Source organism: Cannabis sativa, chromosome 6, assembly GCF_029168945.1.
Source record: "Cannabis sativa cultivar Pink pepper isolate KNU-18-1 chromosome 6, ASM2916894v1, whole genome shotgun sequence".
Classification (NCBI taxonomy): Eukaryota; Viridiplantae; Streptophyta; class Magnoliopsida; order Rosales; family Cannabaceae; genus Cannabis; species Cannabis sativa.
The window spans coordinates 50,697,181-50,715,814 of record NC_083606.1 but is presented as its reverse complement, the minus strand read 5'-3'; positions in this window follow the sequence as shown (position 1 = coordinate 50,715,814).

Below are 18,634 nucleotides of genomic sequence, written 5' to 3'. Positions count from 1 at the left end.
AATTTTTTCATACTTCAATCCTATAGAATTTAACGTTTTTTTCACTTCATAAGTAGATTCCGGGAAGCAGTTGGCAAATGGTAAGATATCTTTAAAAGCAGCTAAAAATTGAGTAAAACATTTATCGCTCACTCCATTTTCTGCTTTTATGTTGTAAAACTTTACCATTGTTGGTAATCTTAGTTTTTTACAACCATCGAACAGAGGTTTATCAGCATCACTAAGAAAATTATCGAATTTCTCAAGATCATTAAGAAATTCCTCCTGTGCTTCGTTAAGCAAGTCCAATGGATAATCATCGAAATCATTACCCTCGATATCATCTACCCCCCGCTTTCCTAATGGATATGGATCATTAGGTAAATGTTCGCAATGCTAATACCAATTAGTATAACTTCTATTGAAACCTCGTAAATACACATGGTCCTTAATCATTGTAATATTCCCTTTAGATACATTACAACAATCTACACACAGACAATGAATACGATCGTGATTTTTAGAATTCTTTAAGGCAAACTCTAAAAATGCATCGAACCCTACTTGAAATCGCAATGTGTCTCTCTCCTCACGCATCCATGATTTATCCATAACAAAAATCCTATCCAAAAAAAATTCAGCATTTAGTAACTAATTATAGCTAGTTACTAATTACACAATGTAACTAACTAAGTTTCTCACAATTTATTCATATTAATTTATAAATTACTCAAATTCTCGTTTTAGATTAGTTCATATTATTAGGTTGTTTTGTTGATTAGAATGTTGGTAAAATGTTAAATATTTTTAATAAAAAAAGTTGAGGGGAAAAATTTTTGGTAAAGCAATAAGGGTATTAACTAATATTTTCCCCTTTTAATTAACTTTTGCTCTTTATTTTCTTTGAAAAATAAAAAATCCACATTGAACCTCTCAAATGAAAGAAAAAAAAAATAAAAAAAGAAGGATTTTATATGTTTATTTTGTTAATGTATTTAGTAACTAATTATAGCTAGTTACTAATTACACAATGTAACTAACTAAGTTTCTCACACAATTTATTCATATTAATTTATAAATTACTCAAATTTTCGTTTTAGATTAGTTCATGTTATTAGGTTGTTTAGTTGATTAGAATGTTGGTAAAATTAAAAAGTTTACATAAATGTGAATATTATTATTTTTTATGTGACCTAACTTCTTATCACTATGTTATAATTAACTAGTTATTTGTATTATGTAAATATTATGAATGGTTTTAGTAAGATTTATCCTAATTCTACCGAAATTTCGGCAGCATAACGGCTGTAATTGGACGTTCCCAAAAATTTTACAAGTGCCTAAAATAACAAACAAAACAGATAAACAATACAAAATTAATCCACCCATCCGACCGCAGTACATGTATTCGCAGAACCTAGTTCACTACGGATGAATATTTAAGATATTCAAACTCAACTAACATGCATTGATAATTAATTATATATTAAGAAAAAGTTAGTTAAAGTATATACCTATAATTGCAAGCCCAAATACGCTACACACAAAATTATGCCGAACCCCTATAATATAAAGAAATACAACGAAATTACAAAATTAATTATTTCATAACTTATAACTAGTTATAAAAAATTGTAACAAGTTACTTAGTTACTAAATTATACATACATATATATAATCAATTATATCTCACACTATTATCTCAAAAAAATAAAATTATATCACACACTAATTCAATTTTAAATTTTTATTTCTAAACTAATGAAATCCCTCCAATGTCATTTTATTCACAATAAATATATATTGCAAAAAATATATAAAATACAATTACAAAATTTATTTCCATAAAAAAATATACACACACTATATACACACACACAATATATACACCTATTATATACCAATATTCAATAAAATATACAAATACATATATATACTATACATTGAGGTATAAATTATTACCTAATAACCGCAATCCGACGACCACCGTAAAAAATCCCGGCACTATACACATAAAACACAATAATATTACTAATAAAATAAAAAAACTCAAATAATAATTTACAAAAACAAAAAATAAAACAATATACATAATACAATAAGAATAGAAGCAATATTTATACCTTAAACGAGGTTGAGATTCAAAGATTTCTCAAGAAAAATGGGTGGCCGGATTTCACACCCAAACTTTACTATTTGGGTTCGGATGACACTCAAAGAGGGTAAAAAATCAAAACTTTTTAGGTGTATGTTATTAAGTATCGAAAATGGAAGATTTTAAAAAAAAATGGGCTCAAATGGTTGAGAAATGGGGGACATAGGGTTGAGAAAAGAGGGTTCGGCGAGAGGGTTTTTTGGGTTGTTTTCTCTCTGGTTTGCTGGGTTTGTTAACTGAAGTGAAGGAGGAAGATGAAGCTGCTGTATATGTATCAAGGTCGACCCTATGGCGTCAGTTCCTTCATAGGAACCGACGGCATAGGGTACACGTGTCAGGATATCGTGTACCCTATGCCGTCGGTTCCTATGCAGGAACCGACGGCATAGGGTTTTTCAGAAAAAAAAAAATTAATTTCCAACCACCTCTAAATGGTATAATACAGTTTTATACCTACGGTTTTTATCAAAAAACTGCCTCTAAATGTCAATTTCAAACATAGCGGGTATTTTCACACCCTTTAGCTTCCCTTTTTATAAATGGGGTTGAAAAAACTGCCTCTAAAGGCTAACATTGTAGTAGTGGGTGTCCTTCCTAGGGCACATCGTGAGCAAAGATGGGATCAAGGTGGATCCTGGGAAGATCGAATCCGTCAGGGATTGGCCGAGACCGAAGACTGTGACAGAGATCAGAAGCTTTTTGGGTTTAGCTGGGTACTACCGTAGGTTCGTGGAAGGGTTCTCTAAAATTTCAATGCCCCTAACCGAACTTACAAATAAGAATCAGCGATTTATCTGGTCAGACAAATGCGAAGCTAGTTTTCAGGAGCTGAAGCAGAGGTTGATTACCGCTCCAGTGCTAGCTTTGCCTTCAGACAGCGAGAAGTTTGTAGTTTATTGTGATGCATCCAAACAGGGTTTGGGGTGTGTGTTGATGCAAGCCGATCGGGTTATCGCTTATGCTTCCCGACAGTTAAAGGATTATGAACAGCGATACCTGACTCATGATCTAGAGTTGGCCGCGGTGGTTTTTGCATTGAAGATTTGGCGGCATTACCTTTACGGAGAAAGGTGTGAAATCTATACCGACCATAAAAGTCTCAAGTATTTCTTTACTCAGAAAGATTTGAACATGAGACAGAGACGTTGGTTGGAATTAGTGAAAGATTATGACTGCGAGATCCTCTATCACCCTGGGAAGGCCAATGTAGTGGCCGATGCCCTGAGCAGAAAGGGTCCCGGGCAAGTAGCTAGTATGGTTCAGATCTCACCTCAGCTAGCAGAGGATGTGATTAGATCCAGCATTGAGTTTGTGGTAGGTCAGCTTCACAACTTAACGCTGCAATCTGATCTGTTGGAAAGAATAAAAGTCGCTCAGATGACTGATCCAGAGTTAGTGAAGATCAGAGATGAGGTTTTGGCTGGTCAAGCCAGGGACTTTTCAGTGTCAGACAGCGGGATGCTTTTGTACAAAGCTAGGGTTTGTGTTCCGAATAGTGTGGAACTCAGAAATGAGATCTTTGAGGAGGCTCATTCTACCCCGTATTCTCTGCATCCCGGCACCACCAAGATGTACCAAGATCTTAAACCGTACTTCTGGTGGAGCGGTATGAAGAAGAATTTGGTAGAATTCGTATCGAGATGCCTTACTTGTCAGCAGATTAAGGCTGAACATCAGAGACCAGCAGGGTTGTTGCAGCCTCTAACCCTACCAGAATGGAAGTGGGAAGATATCACGATGAATTTTGTGGTCGGGTTACCTAGGACCACGGGTTTGTTTGACTCTATCTGGGTGGTGGTGGATCGATTTACAAAATCTTCTCATTTTCTGCCGGTTAGAACAACATTTACAGTGGATCAGTTGTCAGAGTTGTATGTCAAAGAGATTGTAAGACTTCACGGGGTACCGAAGTCTATAGTTTCGGACAGGGATCCGAAGTTCACCTCCAAATTTTGGCAGAGTTTGCAGCGAGCAATGGGTACAAAGCTGAAATACAGTACAGCATTCCATCCTCAGACAGATGGTCAGTCCGAAAGGACAATTCAGATATTGGAGGACATGTTGCGAGCCTGTGTTATGGATTTTGAAGGCTCATGGAATAAATATCTACCGTTGATAGAATTTTCTTACAACAACAGTTATCAGAGTAAGATAGGGATGGCTCCCTATGAACTGTTATACGGTAGGACGTGTAGATCTCCCATTCACTGGGATGAGACAGGGGAGAGGAAATACCTAGGTCCAGAGTCAGTGCAGCGGACCAATGAGGCAATAGAGAAGATAAAAGCTAGAATGCTTGCCTCACAGAGTAGACAGAAGAGTTACGCAGATCCGAAACGCAGAGATGTTGAGTTCCAAGTAGGGGACCATGTGTTTTTACGGGTATCTCCGATGAAGGGGATCAAACGTTTCGGGAAAAGAGGCAAGTTATGCCCTAGATTTACAGGACCTTTCGAGATTCTCGAGAAGATAGGTCAAGTGGCATACCGGTTAGCGTTGCCTCCAGCTTTATCAGCAGTTCACAACGTATTCCATGTCTCGATGTTGAGAAAATACGTTTCAGATCCCTCTCATATACTCAGTTATGAGAGCCTACAACTGCAGCCAGATATGACTTACGAAGAATAGCCAGTGTAGATCCTGGATAGAAAGGATAAAGTCCTTCGGAATAAGACCATAGCATTGGTCAAAGTTCTCTGGAGAAACAGCAAGGTGGAGGAAGCCACCTGGGAGCTAGAGTGAGATCTGAGAGCTCATTATCCAGAGTTATTCAGGTTAGATTTCGGGGACGAAATCCTTTTAAGGGGGGGAATAGTTGTAAAGACCGCTTATTTTAATTTGGACATTAGCAGTTAATCATGTTTAATTATGAAATTATTTATAGCTATTTAAATAATTATTTATACTGTTATTATTGAATTCTGAGATGCATTTTATGTCATTCAGTAGTTTTCATAATTTTGCATTTCCCGTGCCCGGTATCTTAGAACTCGGTGTTTGGCTCAGTAAAAATCAAAACTTAGTATGTTAGTAGTTTGGGATGGTTTAGTAGACATTAGGAATGTCGGGAATGGTCGGGAATTTAAAATTTCCCAAAAATACCCCTTTAGTGTTATTTATGTGATTTTTGTGTGAAGTGGGAAAATGGTCATTTTGCCCTTTTGTTAGTTTGTCTTTTGTGATTTAATAAATTGAAAAATAAATGTTATTTGATTTTAATTGTTGGCTGAAGTAAAATGAATTAAGTGGCTTTTATTTCATTTAGTCAAATTTTTGAAAGTTAGAAAAAAATTAGAAAGAAAAGCAAATATTTTCTCTCAAAGCTCTCTCTCTTTTCGGCCCTCCTTGAGCAGCAAGGAAGTGGAGTTTTTCTTGGTGATTCAAGCTCATTTTGACCTGATTTAGTGATCTCTAATTGTTGGTAAAGTTTCTTCATCTTTCTCTTATGTTTCTTGAAAGTTTTTAAAGAGAAATGGTAGGTTGCATGCTAGTTTTGGGGTGGCTGTTGTTGCTGTGTTTATATGTTGTTTTCAGGGATTTTAACATGTTAAATTAAGGAGATTTGAGCTGTTTGTGAAGCATGATAGTTAGGTTGAGTAAAGCTAAAGCTTTTCTATGCAAAAGTTTGGTTTTCAACATGAAATTGTGTGCATTGTGGTTGTGTTTGCTGAGGATGAATTCTTGTGTTTTCAGAAGCTTTTTTATGCATGATTAAGTAGGTTTAATCTGATCTGGATGCATGTTTGTTGATTTTAACCAAGTTTGAGTTTTGGAACTCAAAGCTTGAGCTTTAATGGCACTTTTCATTTCTGTACATTCTTGGTGGATTTAATGCTTTAGAAATGTTATTTGGGTTATATGGAATAGGTCTGGAACGTTTGAGGTGATTTGGGTTGGATTTGTATGAGTTATGAAATTTTGAAGTTCTGCCTGCGAGGAACCGGAATTCCGGTTGTGCATCTGGAATTCCGGATGGGGTTCTGAAATTTCCCAGAACCGGAATTCCGGTTGGGCAACCGGTCTACCGGTTGGGGAAAATTCAGGAACCCTAGTTTTCCTCGATTTTATGTTTTTAGGGGTATTGCCATGCTTTTTATCGATAGGAAAACTTTTAGTTCCTAGTTTAAGTCCCCGGGAAGTGATTTAGCGTATCACTTATAGTGTTGTATAGTGTTGTGATTTTTATGGTTTAGGAGCACATGTCCGCCGCGCGAATAGTTCCGGTCGGGTTGACGGCACACACCTGAATTCGAAATCCAGGTAAGATTAGTATAACAGTATGCATATGTAGATTACATGTTTAGCGTGCATGTAGGAAGCCTGTTAGATTACATTAGTTATGTATGTTGGCTTCGAACCATCCAACTGTGTCACGTCGGTACAGGCTGGAGTATGACCAGCAGCTGGAGTATGACCGGTTCGACCGATCAGGCTGACACTTAGGTTGGTGGTTCCGTACTATTTGACGTATCACGTCGGTACAGGCTGGAGTATGACCAGCAGCCGGAGTATGACCGGTTCGACCGATCAGGCTGATACTGTAACACTTCGGTATAGGCAGGAGTATGACCGGCGGCGGAGTATGACCGGTTCGAACGATCAGGCTGTTACTTGTCAATAGTACCGTCCCTATGAACGTTCAGAACTCAGTACCGTGTTGGACACAGCAGTTAGGGGGACTCAGTATCGTGTTGGACACGGCAGTTAGGGTTATGATCAGAGGTATGAGCGTCTGATCATGACCGGGGTTTATGTATGAGTATTATTATGCTTTTCTTACTGAGTCTGTGGACTCACAGTGCTATGTTTATGTGTAGGTAAAGGCAAGGCCAGGGCTGATGGACCGTGAGCGAGCCGGTGAAGATTGTACATGTCGGGGCGGTTAGGCCTGGAGCGTACGATCCTCGGGACAGTAAGGCTATTTTTGTAACTAGTCGCTAGGCGACAATTATTTTGTATGAACAGTAAACTTTTGTAAATGATTTTATAATCGGGATCCCAAGTCTTTTGTATAAATATTTTACAAGTTCAATTAAAAAGGAAAAAATTTAATTAATCACGTTTTCCATAAACCTCGTTGATTAGCAACGAGCTGCACAACAAGTTTAAAAATCACGTAATACGCCTATGTTAGTTAGGGTGTTACATGAAGCGTGTTCCCTATGGTGTCAGTTATTTTAGTAATGATTATTACAAAATAACTGACGCTATAGGGTTTATATAACCCTAATCAGCTCTTTGTTTTCCTCACTTCTTCTTCTCGTCAAATAAAATAACCACCAGCCCCTTCACGAAACCCTCGCCCAACCACTGCCTTCCATTCCTCAATTCTCCTTTTTCATCCATTTTTATACATTTTTTTTAAAAAAAAAAAATCTTGCATTTTTTATACCCAGAAATATATTCTTGGAGTTTGATCATCTTTTGTTTGGTTTTTTAGGGTAACCGAGCTTAGAGGTGTTGGTTGTGGTGGTTGTAGTTCCGGTCCCCACTTTTGGTGGAAAAATCATTGAATCTCAACATCCATTAAGGTATAACTATAATTTCTAATAATTTTATTAATGTAAATTGCTTTATTTTGAATTTTGTAAATTTTATAAGGGTTTTTCTTGATTATTAAGATTGTGTGCTTGTAGTTGTGCGTGGTGGCCGAATTTTAGTTGGTATTGGTGGTCAGATTTCAGTAATAAAGTAAATATTTAAACTTTAATAGTATATCTGTATGTATTTTGTGTTGTATTGAATATGTATTTGTTAATGCAGATTTTCGTTAACAAAATTTGAACCACACGATAATAATTCAACACAAAAAAAATAAAAGCTATAGAAAAATAAAATATGAACACCGGGTTTCTTACGTGGTTTTGCAGTTAAAATTCTGCATAGTCCACAGTCAATCTTATTCAGATTTCTGAGTATTTTTTTTCTAGGGCCTCTTTCATAAGAGTTTTTTTGTCCCCCTTCTTGGATCTTGTCTGCCACTATTTATAATTGCATAGTGGCAGTTAATTACAAAGCTAACCAATATATGTTTACAGCCATTATCCCTAAAATCGTGGGATCTGATTACAAATCAAGCCCAATAAATGAAGTTTTTACACAACTAAGAGTATCCCACTTTTATTGGGCCGAGATAAACGCGTAATCAAAAATATACGGTAAGCCTTATCTCATAGGGATGCCTCGCTGAGAATGGAGCCAAGATAACTTTGATAGCGAGCAGTTGCTTGTCATTTGGCTTCTCGATACTAATATTATTTTAACTATACTTTCTGGTGTCGAGATGATCTTCTTTGCATGCTACCATCTTCTAGCGAGATAAACGCCTCCCTGTCTGTTATCTTGACTCGTCCCACTATCTATACTAAGTTTGTATATCGTATAATATACACTAAGAATTTTTAGTGTTGATGTTTTCTCTTTCACGCAGCGAGGTTGAAGCCTCGTCATGAATGCGTGCACCCACATAGTTTCTCGTCAATACATAAGTTAACAGTTCGTACATTTCTATCTCAGAGAAGGCTATTCAGCCAGCTGAGTTATAAACATAGCCTGCAAATTATATTTCCAACGAGTTGTTCCATGCTAAGTATACTTTTCGTTTGTGTATTTGAGTTCTTCGTTCTTCCCAGCTCGACACGTGTCTTCCTCTGATGTGCTTACCGAATTTTGGGTATAACAATTGCCCCTTAAAAAGTTCTTTTTCTTTAAAAAGATCTTTTTAATGATTACAAAGGGTATTTACATCATGTTCCTCTTTTTTGAAAAGATGCATTCCCTCTGATTTTAGCGGTTGTGCAGTTTTGAGGTACATCAAAATTAAATGACCATCTTTCCCACTTCTGCTTCAATTCATGCAAATTCCTTTTGAACGAAGTTAACTTGCGATCGGCGGGCCTTCTCGATGGCAAAGAATACACTTGCGATTACAAGGTTCCCAAGTATTCTTCTTGGCATCAAATAATTGTTCCACCCCAAGATTAGGCTTGGGATCGCTTGGCCCAAGCACAATACCTTCAAAGCACTGCTCCTCGGGAATCTGGTGAAGGAGCATCCCGAGATAATCAATGTGGCTAGTCACCGACTGTACTTAGGGCTAAGCGTAATACAATAGTTACCTTCCAAGACTCTCGTCTTAATTTTTATACTTGGAATTCCATTCTTATGGATCACATTGCTCATAAGTTTGACAGCTGGTATCCTAGATTCCACATCCAGATTAACGGTCACGAGTCATTTTATGGTATAGCCGAGCAATACGGCAATACGATACTATGGAAGATAGGGCAGGTCACATAGATGCGAGCTGGGATTTAGAACCAATCTAGCCTTTTTATATATTTAAAATTACAGGCTGTAGGTGTTGGGTTTTGTGCCCTAAATAATATACATTTCAATATAATCAGATTTACTAATTAATACAGATCAGAAATAACATTTTATGTTGCATAGTTCACATGATTTATTTCATGATTATAAATTCTATTAAGTCCAGAACATATGTATTTGTTAATGATTATACTATTGTCAGCACAGTGGAATATAATCTTGATTATATGTTCGAAAGTTTAATTCCCTGATTTGTCACTTCACTGGATTTAGACTGGCATGATAATAAGCGATAGGTATGCTTACACCTCGGATAAGTGTTATGTCCTTTCCAGGACATTGGCAAAGTTTACTAGTATCGGAAGTATGGAGTATACATTGGAGGGGACCCATATTGAACTTTGATTAGATATGATAAAATTACCGTAATATCTATTCAATTCAATATCACCTAGTTGATCCTAGATCAAATGATCTTAATCCTGATATGGTTAGGTTCGATCTGAAGATTATTATACATGTTCTTTGATTTGTTAGTTAAGCCTATTTTTTGGTCAGGGTGATACGTACATTTTGGGAAAATGGTAGTGCAATTGAGTGGGAGCGCTAATCATAGATATGGAATCTATAGCTTCTACAGGTATTTAGAAGTGAAACGATGTTTTCCTTCGAGCTTGCTAAATAGAGATAAATGATAGAGCGCTCATTTTAGTGACTATATTAGTTCACTATAATATCATTTATAGGTGGCAAGTGTTTTAAGGATAAAATACCTTGAAAGGGTTTAACGGTAATTTTATCCGTATGCAATGTAGATTATCTATAGAGGATAATTGATTATTGGGATTATAACAATGGATAATTAATAGGGTCTCTATATCGTGGAACATATAGAGCGTTATATATGAGTGAGAGTGCAATTCCAAGTTCTATGCGTGGATGCAACAAGGAATTAATAAGTCAGTGAATTTACTTGGAAAATTTTGGGTCTGCTTATTGGAAGCTCCATTATATAGGCCCATGGTCCCCACACTAGTTGAGACCATACTGCTTGTAAGACTCAGTTAATTGATTCTAGTTAATCAATTATAATTCTAAAATTAGACTATGTCTAGTTTATGAATTTTCACTAAGCAAGGGCAAAATTGTGAAGAAAAGAGATTCTAGGTTTTATTTATTAATTAAGAGACTTTATATGTCTAATTAATAAATATATTAAATGACAATATTATTCAATAATTAATTTTTAGTTATTAAATAATTAGAATTGGCATTTAAGTAGTTAAATTTGAAAATTGGCGTTTTTGAGAAAATGAGATGAAAAAATGACAAAATGGCAAAATTGCAAAGTGGGGCCCATTATCCTATCATGGTCGGCCACTATGTGCATATTTTTTCATTTATTTTTTTATTATTTTAATGCCAAATAATTCTAACCTAAACCTAGGTGGTTACCTATAAATAGATAGTGATGGCTCACACTTAACAGATGGATGAAATTTCTTGTCTTCAGAAAATTGAGCCTCCTATTCTATTTCTTAGGCTGAACCACCATTCCCTCTCTTTTCTTCTTCATATTTTTCAGCCTTGAGTGATAGAGTGAGTGCCCACACACATCAAGTGGTATCTCAATCATAGTGTGTAAGACTGTGAAGAATCCAATCAACAAGAAGGAGAATCGGGCTCAAGAAGGAGAGAAAGAGATCCAGGTTCAGATCTTGATAATTCTCCGCTACAAAAAGGAATCAAGGGCTAGAGATTTGAACGGAAGGAATCATTATATTCCGCTGCACCCAATGTAAGGTTTTCTTAAACCCTTATGTGTTTATTTCATTGCTTTAGAAATTCATATTAGGATGTTAATGAAACATAATTGTTAGTAAATCTAAATCCTTTTAAAATATTTCCAGCAGTAGGGATTTTAGCAAATATTATGGTCCTTCTATCCCTTCATCTAGTGATAGCTCGCCTTCTAGTGATTTTGGTAAATCCCTTAGGTGGAAAAAATACTCCTCCCCTTTTTAATCGACTTTTACAATGATTGTAACGCCTCGTCTTGTTTTGCAGACATGGGTTATGAAGACATCCTAGACCGTAAGGGGAAGAAAAGGACATCCAACCTTGGAGTCCCTATTGTTGCCAAAGTGGTTCCTCCCAAGAAGCAAACGAAAACCGCCGCCTATAAGAAGAAATCACTTGTCGAGCCTATCGATCTCAAGGTTTAGGACAACGAGATCTAAGAGCAAGTTCCTCCTCCAATTTTTCCCAACGCCAATGCCCCTCATCCCGAGGCGACCCTCGCTACTAACTTTCTGAGTTAGGCCATCGAGACCCTGTCGGTCGCAGCTGGGGAAGCTGAGTTTGAATTTCCCCAGGCAAATGGGGTCGCCTGTTGGCGCAAACTTCAAACTCTCCTTCCCCCTGATTTGGATTTTCTCAATCTTAGGAGTCCAAAAGAGATGCTTTCAAGGAGTTTGGACTGTCACTTCATGGTATGTCGGCTTTGTTATTATACTTATATTATCTTTTTATACCTTTTCTATATTCATCTGTTAGCAATTCTCCATGCTTCTTTTGCTTTTTTTTGCTTCCAATCAACTACTTTCTGAGCGACTCGAGTATTTGGAGGGCGAGACTCACAAATTAGTATCCTAATGAAAGGTTGTGTGTGAGCAACGAGACAACGCCCAATAGCAGATTACCCGCCTCAAGCAAGAAGCTGAGAAAGTGAAGGAGGAAGCAGAGAAAGCAAAGAAGGAGGCCGAGAAGGCAAAAGAGGAAGTTAAGAAGACGAAGGAGGAGGCCGAGAAGACCATCAAAGTCCAAGCCGATGAGTTTGAGGAGAAGCTTGCTCAAAAACTCACTGAGAAAGAAATCGTGACCGTAGAACCGTGCGACAAAGTTGGTTTTTGCGCTGTATATCGGGCCTGGCTTTGGAACCCTAACATTTATACCAGCTTCTTGGAGGAGAAGGAAGAGGAAACTTTAGCTCTTTGTGAAAAGACCAAGATGGAGGAAGAAGACGGCGAGGTCAAGGAAGAAGAAGAAGATCTGTCCAAGTCTCCCAGCATATAGACTTGGGTTATTTATCTCCCTTTTTTCTTTTAGGAAATGACCCTTTGGGCGAGACAATTGTTTTGCCCCTAGTGGCACTTTTTTGTAAAGACAGATTTGCAAGGTTGGACGAATAACTTTGCTTTTTTAATGCCTCAAACTTTTAAGTGTAAACTTTATTATGCGGATGTTTTCTTACATTTTATTCACAATATAAACTATCACATGCATAAAGTTTATTAGGGGTTTCCATTGATTGTCCTTTCTTCCGACGTTAAGTAGTTAATTTCCTACTTTACGTGCGAGCAGCTTATCTGCCCGTTCCTCAATCTGCAAGCCATCATCAATTCCATCTCGCGATCATTAGAAATGATCTTATTTTAAGCACATTCAAATATATCTTTAATGAGAAGTTAAAATTTTGACCCACGTGTTGGGTTTAAGTATTTTTTCAAGACATTTGGATGTCTCGTTCAATACTTTCCCTTAGCGCGAGTTGTTAGTATTCAACTTTATGCGCTAGTCATAACTTTTGATTTTCCTTTCTCGTCAGATAGGTTATAAATAAAAAATTTCAGTTGTTTGATCCCTTTCTCGTCAGAAATGTTTAATCAAGGCGTTATAATGATTCGACCCCTCTTCTGTCGAAAAGGTTTGGTCAGGGAGTTATAACAGTTCGACCCCTCTTCCATCAAAAAGGTTTGGTCGAGGCCCTTTTTTATTGAAATGATGGGTTCGCATTGTACTATGTATTTCCCGATCCATTCCGGTTAATCATACATATATGCCCCTCAAGTAATTTTAAAGGGTTTACACTTTATAATTACTTGTTTGAAAGAAATGATTATTTTATTCACAACTGGAATTCAAATATTTCATCAGTAATGTGATTTACAATCATTAATCTCAAAAGAACTTCCCCAGTTCAATTGCTTATTTTATCAATCTTCCAGGAGCATCTGGTTTTGATGTCTAGGGTCAATCCCCAACATACTCCCACAACTGTTTCAATATTCAGGGTCAATCGCTGACATATACTGGGGTTCTAGGTAAAGTAATCCTAGTTTTAGTTGTTTGTCTTTGACTGCTACTGGTTGACGTCCAGCTTTCCACACGTCAGCTTGATATGGCAACCACAGTGGGCCAATATCCACTCACGTCGCAATTCTTTTACACAATTGCTTTACTAGAGTAACTCTCCTTTGTATTCTAGTGACCCGCTCCCTCTCGAGAAACCAGTGTCCCTTCTTCTCACGGAAGAGGGTTATAATCTTCAGTCGCTCGAGTTATTGGGCAGATTGAACTGATCATTGGCATCTTCCTGCCCCTTTATATATCACTGAAGGCACCCTTGTGATTTGAGACCTTCTATCTCATCTTTCAACTGATGACACTCTTCCACGGTATGACCAATATCACCATGATATTCACACCGCTTATTTGGATCCCTCTTGCGCCACGCATGTTTCAAAGGTCTTCGCTCGCCAAAAATGGCTTCTTGTACATGTGCGAGGTAGATTTTTTCCCGAGTTTCATTCTCATGAGCCTGAATAGTGGGTTGGCGTATAAAATCATTGACTAACAACTTGTCAACTTCCTGTTTTAGTGCCCATTGCCTCTCAGAATTCAAGGGCCTTCTTTTTTGTCTCTTCGCCGGGTAGTTTGGATCAACATTTAAGTGATGGCAGATAATCTTAGGGTCGATCCCTATCATATCCCCATGACTCCAAGCAAATTGATCCTGGTTCGCTTTCAAAAATATTATTAATTGCTATTTGAGCTGCTCGTCCAGGTTCTTCCCAACGTACACACATTTGGTGGGATTTCCTGGATCGAGAATAACCTCTTCCAATTCTTCAATTGGTTTTAGCAGGTTTCTTTCATCTTGAACTCGGGGATCAAGATCTCCCTCTTTCTTCTCGTTTTCTCCTGCCATGATCGTCATCAACTGATGACTGACATTTCTATGCTACAACTCTATGCAATAGCAATCGCGAGCCAGCATCTGGTCACCACACACCACTCCCACGCCATTTGGTGTTTGGAATTTTTAAGAGACGTGCTTCATCAAACTGACTGCCCCTAGTCCGATCAGTGTTGGATGACCCTGTTGGAAATTATTTTACCAGGATCTTAGATCTACTCACAAGTATGTTGATTAACACCCTAAATATGAACTTCTAAAACGATTATAAAATAAACACATATAAAGTATGAGAAACCTTACATTGGGTGCAGCGGAATAAAATGTCTCCTTCCGTTCAGATCTCTAACCCTTGTATCCTTTCTATCGCAGAGTATTATCAAGATCTGAACCTGGATCTCTTTCTCTCCTTTCTTTAATGTTGAAACTCCTTCTTGTTGAATGTCTTTCTTCACGATCTTCCTCACTATGATTGAGGTATCACTTGCTGTGTGTGGGCACTACTCTAACACTAAGAGGTTCGAAATTATTCAAGGAAGAAGAAGAGTATGAAGTGGGGGCTAGGGTTTAGAAAGAGAAGGCTCAGGTTTTTCTCTGAAGGAAATCAGAAGTAAAAGTGTTAAGTGTAAATTTCCTGAATCCTGAAACCTTCACTATCTATTTATAGCATTCCACATAGGGTTAGGTTTAAATTATTTGGCATTAAAAATAATGAAAATATCAGATGATAAACCTATAAAAGTGGTCGGCCATGGCTATGTGGATTTGGGCCTCACTTTTTGCAATTTTGTTGTTTTATCATTTCTGCATCTCATTTTCTCAAAAATGCCAATTTTGAAATTTAACCATTTAAATGTCAATTCCAACTATTTAATAACTATAAATAATTATTAAATAATATTATCATTTATCATATTTATTAATTGAACCATAGAAAGTATCATAATTAACAAATATGCCCTAAAAACTCTTTCTTTACATTTTCGCCCTTAGTGAAAAATTCACAAATAGACATAGTCTAATTTGAGAAGTATAATTGATTAATCAAAACCAATTAAATGAGTCTTACAAGTAATATTGTCTCAACTAGTGGGGGGACCATGGGTCTATATATCCGAGCTTCCAATAAGCAGACCAAGAATTTATAACCTAAATTCACTGACTTATTAATTCTTCGTTGAATCCGCGCATAGAACTTAGAATTACACTCTCAGTATATAGAACGCTCTATATGTTCCACCATATAGACACGTCATTAGCTGTCCTTTGTTATAATCCTAATTTGATCAATGATCCTCTATATGAATGATCTACACTGTAAAGGGATTAGATTACCGTAACACCCTACAATGTATTTAATCCTTAAAACACTTAACCCCGTATAAATGATATTTCAGCTATGTGAAATGAGATCTCCACCATTTATTTTCCTTTGGTCAAGCTCGAAGGAGATCATCGTTTACTTACTATTCGCCAGATAGAAGCTATAGATTCCATGTTTATGTTAGCGCTCCCACTCAACTGCACTACCGTGTTCCCAAAATGTACGTATCACCCTGACCAAAAAGTAGGCTTAACTAACAAATCAAAGAACACGAATAACACTCTTGAAATTGAGCGTAATCATAACAGGATTAAGATAATTTGATCTAGGATCAACTAGGCGATATTGACTTGAATAGATATTACGGTAAGTTTAATAAATCTAAGTCAAAGTTCAATATCGGTCCCTTCCGATGCATACTCCATGCATCCAACCTGAGCTTTACTTTAACCAATGCTCTGGAAAGAACATAGCATTTCTCCAAATGCAAGTAAACTCTGTTGTAGATTATCATATCAGTAAAACCCTGTGTCTGATAAATCTAGGAATCTTTATTCACATAGTCATGTTTACTTTCCAATGTGTTGACAACACAATAAACAGGATCAAGTATGTGACAAGGGTTTCAGATAAATTTATAAATCAAATAGACAAGCAATTGATAAGATGAACCAAAACATACACAAATGAATGAAAAATACTTCTGTTTCTTTATTGATGTTGAATAAAATGGATTACATTGATATGGAGTTTTATTTAGGGCATAAAACCCAACAAAATCCCACTTGCACTAATATAAAACTAATCAGTACATATCAATTAATCCTAAATTCTGACGGTGCTTTTCAAATGCAGTTACGGCCAAGACTTTGGTGAATGGATTAGCTAAGTTTTCTTCTGTGTCCACTTTCTCAACCAGTACATCCCCTCTTGCCACATATTCTCTGATGATGTGATACTTTCTTTCTATGTGTTTGCTTCTCTTGTGACTTCGAGGTTCCTTACTATTGGCTATTGCTCCATTATTATCACAAAGTAGGACCAGAGGCTTTTCCATTCCAGGCACGACACCGATACTGGTGAAGAACTTTCTTAGCCAGACAAGCTCTTTAGCAGCTTCTGCTGCAGCTATATATTCTGCTTCCATCGTCGAGTCCGATATCGCGGTTTGTTTAGCACTTCTCCAAACCACTGCTCCACCCCCAAGAGTAAACACCATCCCAGATGTAGATTTCCTGTCTTCAAGACATGCCTGGAAATCTGAATCAGTATAGCCTATGGGATTTAAAGCACCACCCTTGTAGACTAACACAAGATTCCTTGTACTCTTTAAGTATTTCAGAATATACTTAACTGCATTCCAATGTTCCTGTCTTGGATTTGACTGATACCTGCTCACGATTCCAACTGCATAGCAGATGTTAGGTCTAGTGCATAACATTGCATACATTAGACTTCCAACTGCTGAAGCATAAGGAATTTTCGCCATGTCCTCTATCTCTTGAGGATCAGTAGGAGACTGTTCCTTAGATAGACGGATACCATATCTAGAAGGCATATTCGCTCCATTGGTGTTATTCATGGACAATCTCTCTAACACTTTGTCAATATAGGTTCTTTGAGAGAGAGCAAGAGATCTGTTCTTCCGGTTTCTGATAATCAGAATACCAAGAACATAGGCTGCTTCACCCAAATCTTTCATATCGAATTGAGTGTCAAGCCATTCTTTGATGTTAGTCATTTTCTTGATATTGTTTCCAATAATCAAAATGTCGTCAACATAAAGGACCAGGATTACTACTACTTGGTCTTCCTTGAGTTGGTAAATGCAAGGTTTATCTTCATTCTGAAGAAAGTCGTAGGTCTTGATGATTTCATCAAACCTTTTATTCCATGAGCGAGAAGCTTGCTTAAGTCCATAGATAGACTTATTTAATTTGCAGACTTTCTTTTCCTGCCCTGGAAGAACATAGCCTTCTGGTTGCTCCATATAGATGGTTTCTTCAAGTACCCCATTAAGGAAGGCAGTCTTGACATCCATTTGCCAGATTTCATAATCAAAAGCAGCAGCTATGGAGAGAAGAATTCGGATGGATTTGAGCATGGCAACAGGACTAAAAGTTTCCTCATAGTCCACACCTTCTCTTTGGGTATAACCCTTGGCTACAAGTCTAGCTTTAAAAGTTTCGACTTCACCTCCAGCTCCTCTTTTCTTCTTGTAAACCCACTTACATCCGATTGGATGATAGTCATCAGGTGCGTCTACATATTCCCAGACTTTGTTCTTTTTCATGGAATCCATTTCTGAATCCATGCCGGCTGACCATCGTTTCTGTTGCGGACTAGCCATTGCCTGTTTATAGGTTAATGGGTCGTCTTCAATACCGTCACCAACGACCATATTGATTTCACCATCCAAGCCATAACGAGCTGGTTTTGTTGAAACCCTCTCACTATGACGAGGAACGGTGATCTTTTGAACAGGAACTTTGGTAGTAGTTTTCTCAGTAGGTTCGACTGAGGGAGTGGGATTGTCCTCTTCTCGAGTGGAAGAGGACGGAACATTGGAAGGACTTATATCTGAAAGCATTTCCTCCAACACTACTTTACTTTGTGGTTTGAAATTCTTAATATAGTCATCTTCAAAGAAAGTGGCGTTTGTGGAAATAAACACTTTATCATCCTTGCGACTATAAAATAGTCCACCCCTAGTCTCTTTAGAATTTCTGACAAACATGCAAACTTCAGTTCGTGATTCAGGTTTGCCGTCTTTCTTTCTTAAGACATGAGCAGGGCACCCCCAGATTCTGTAATGGCGTAAACTAGGTGTACGACCATTCCATAGTTCTAAAGGTGTCTTAGGGATTGA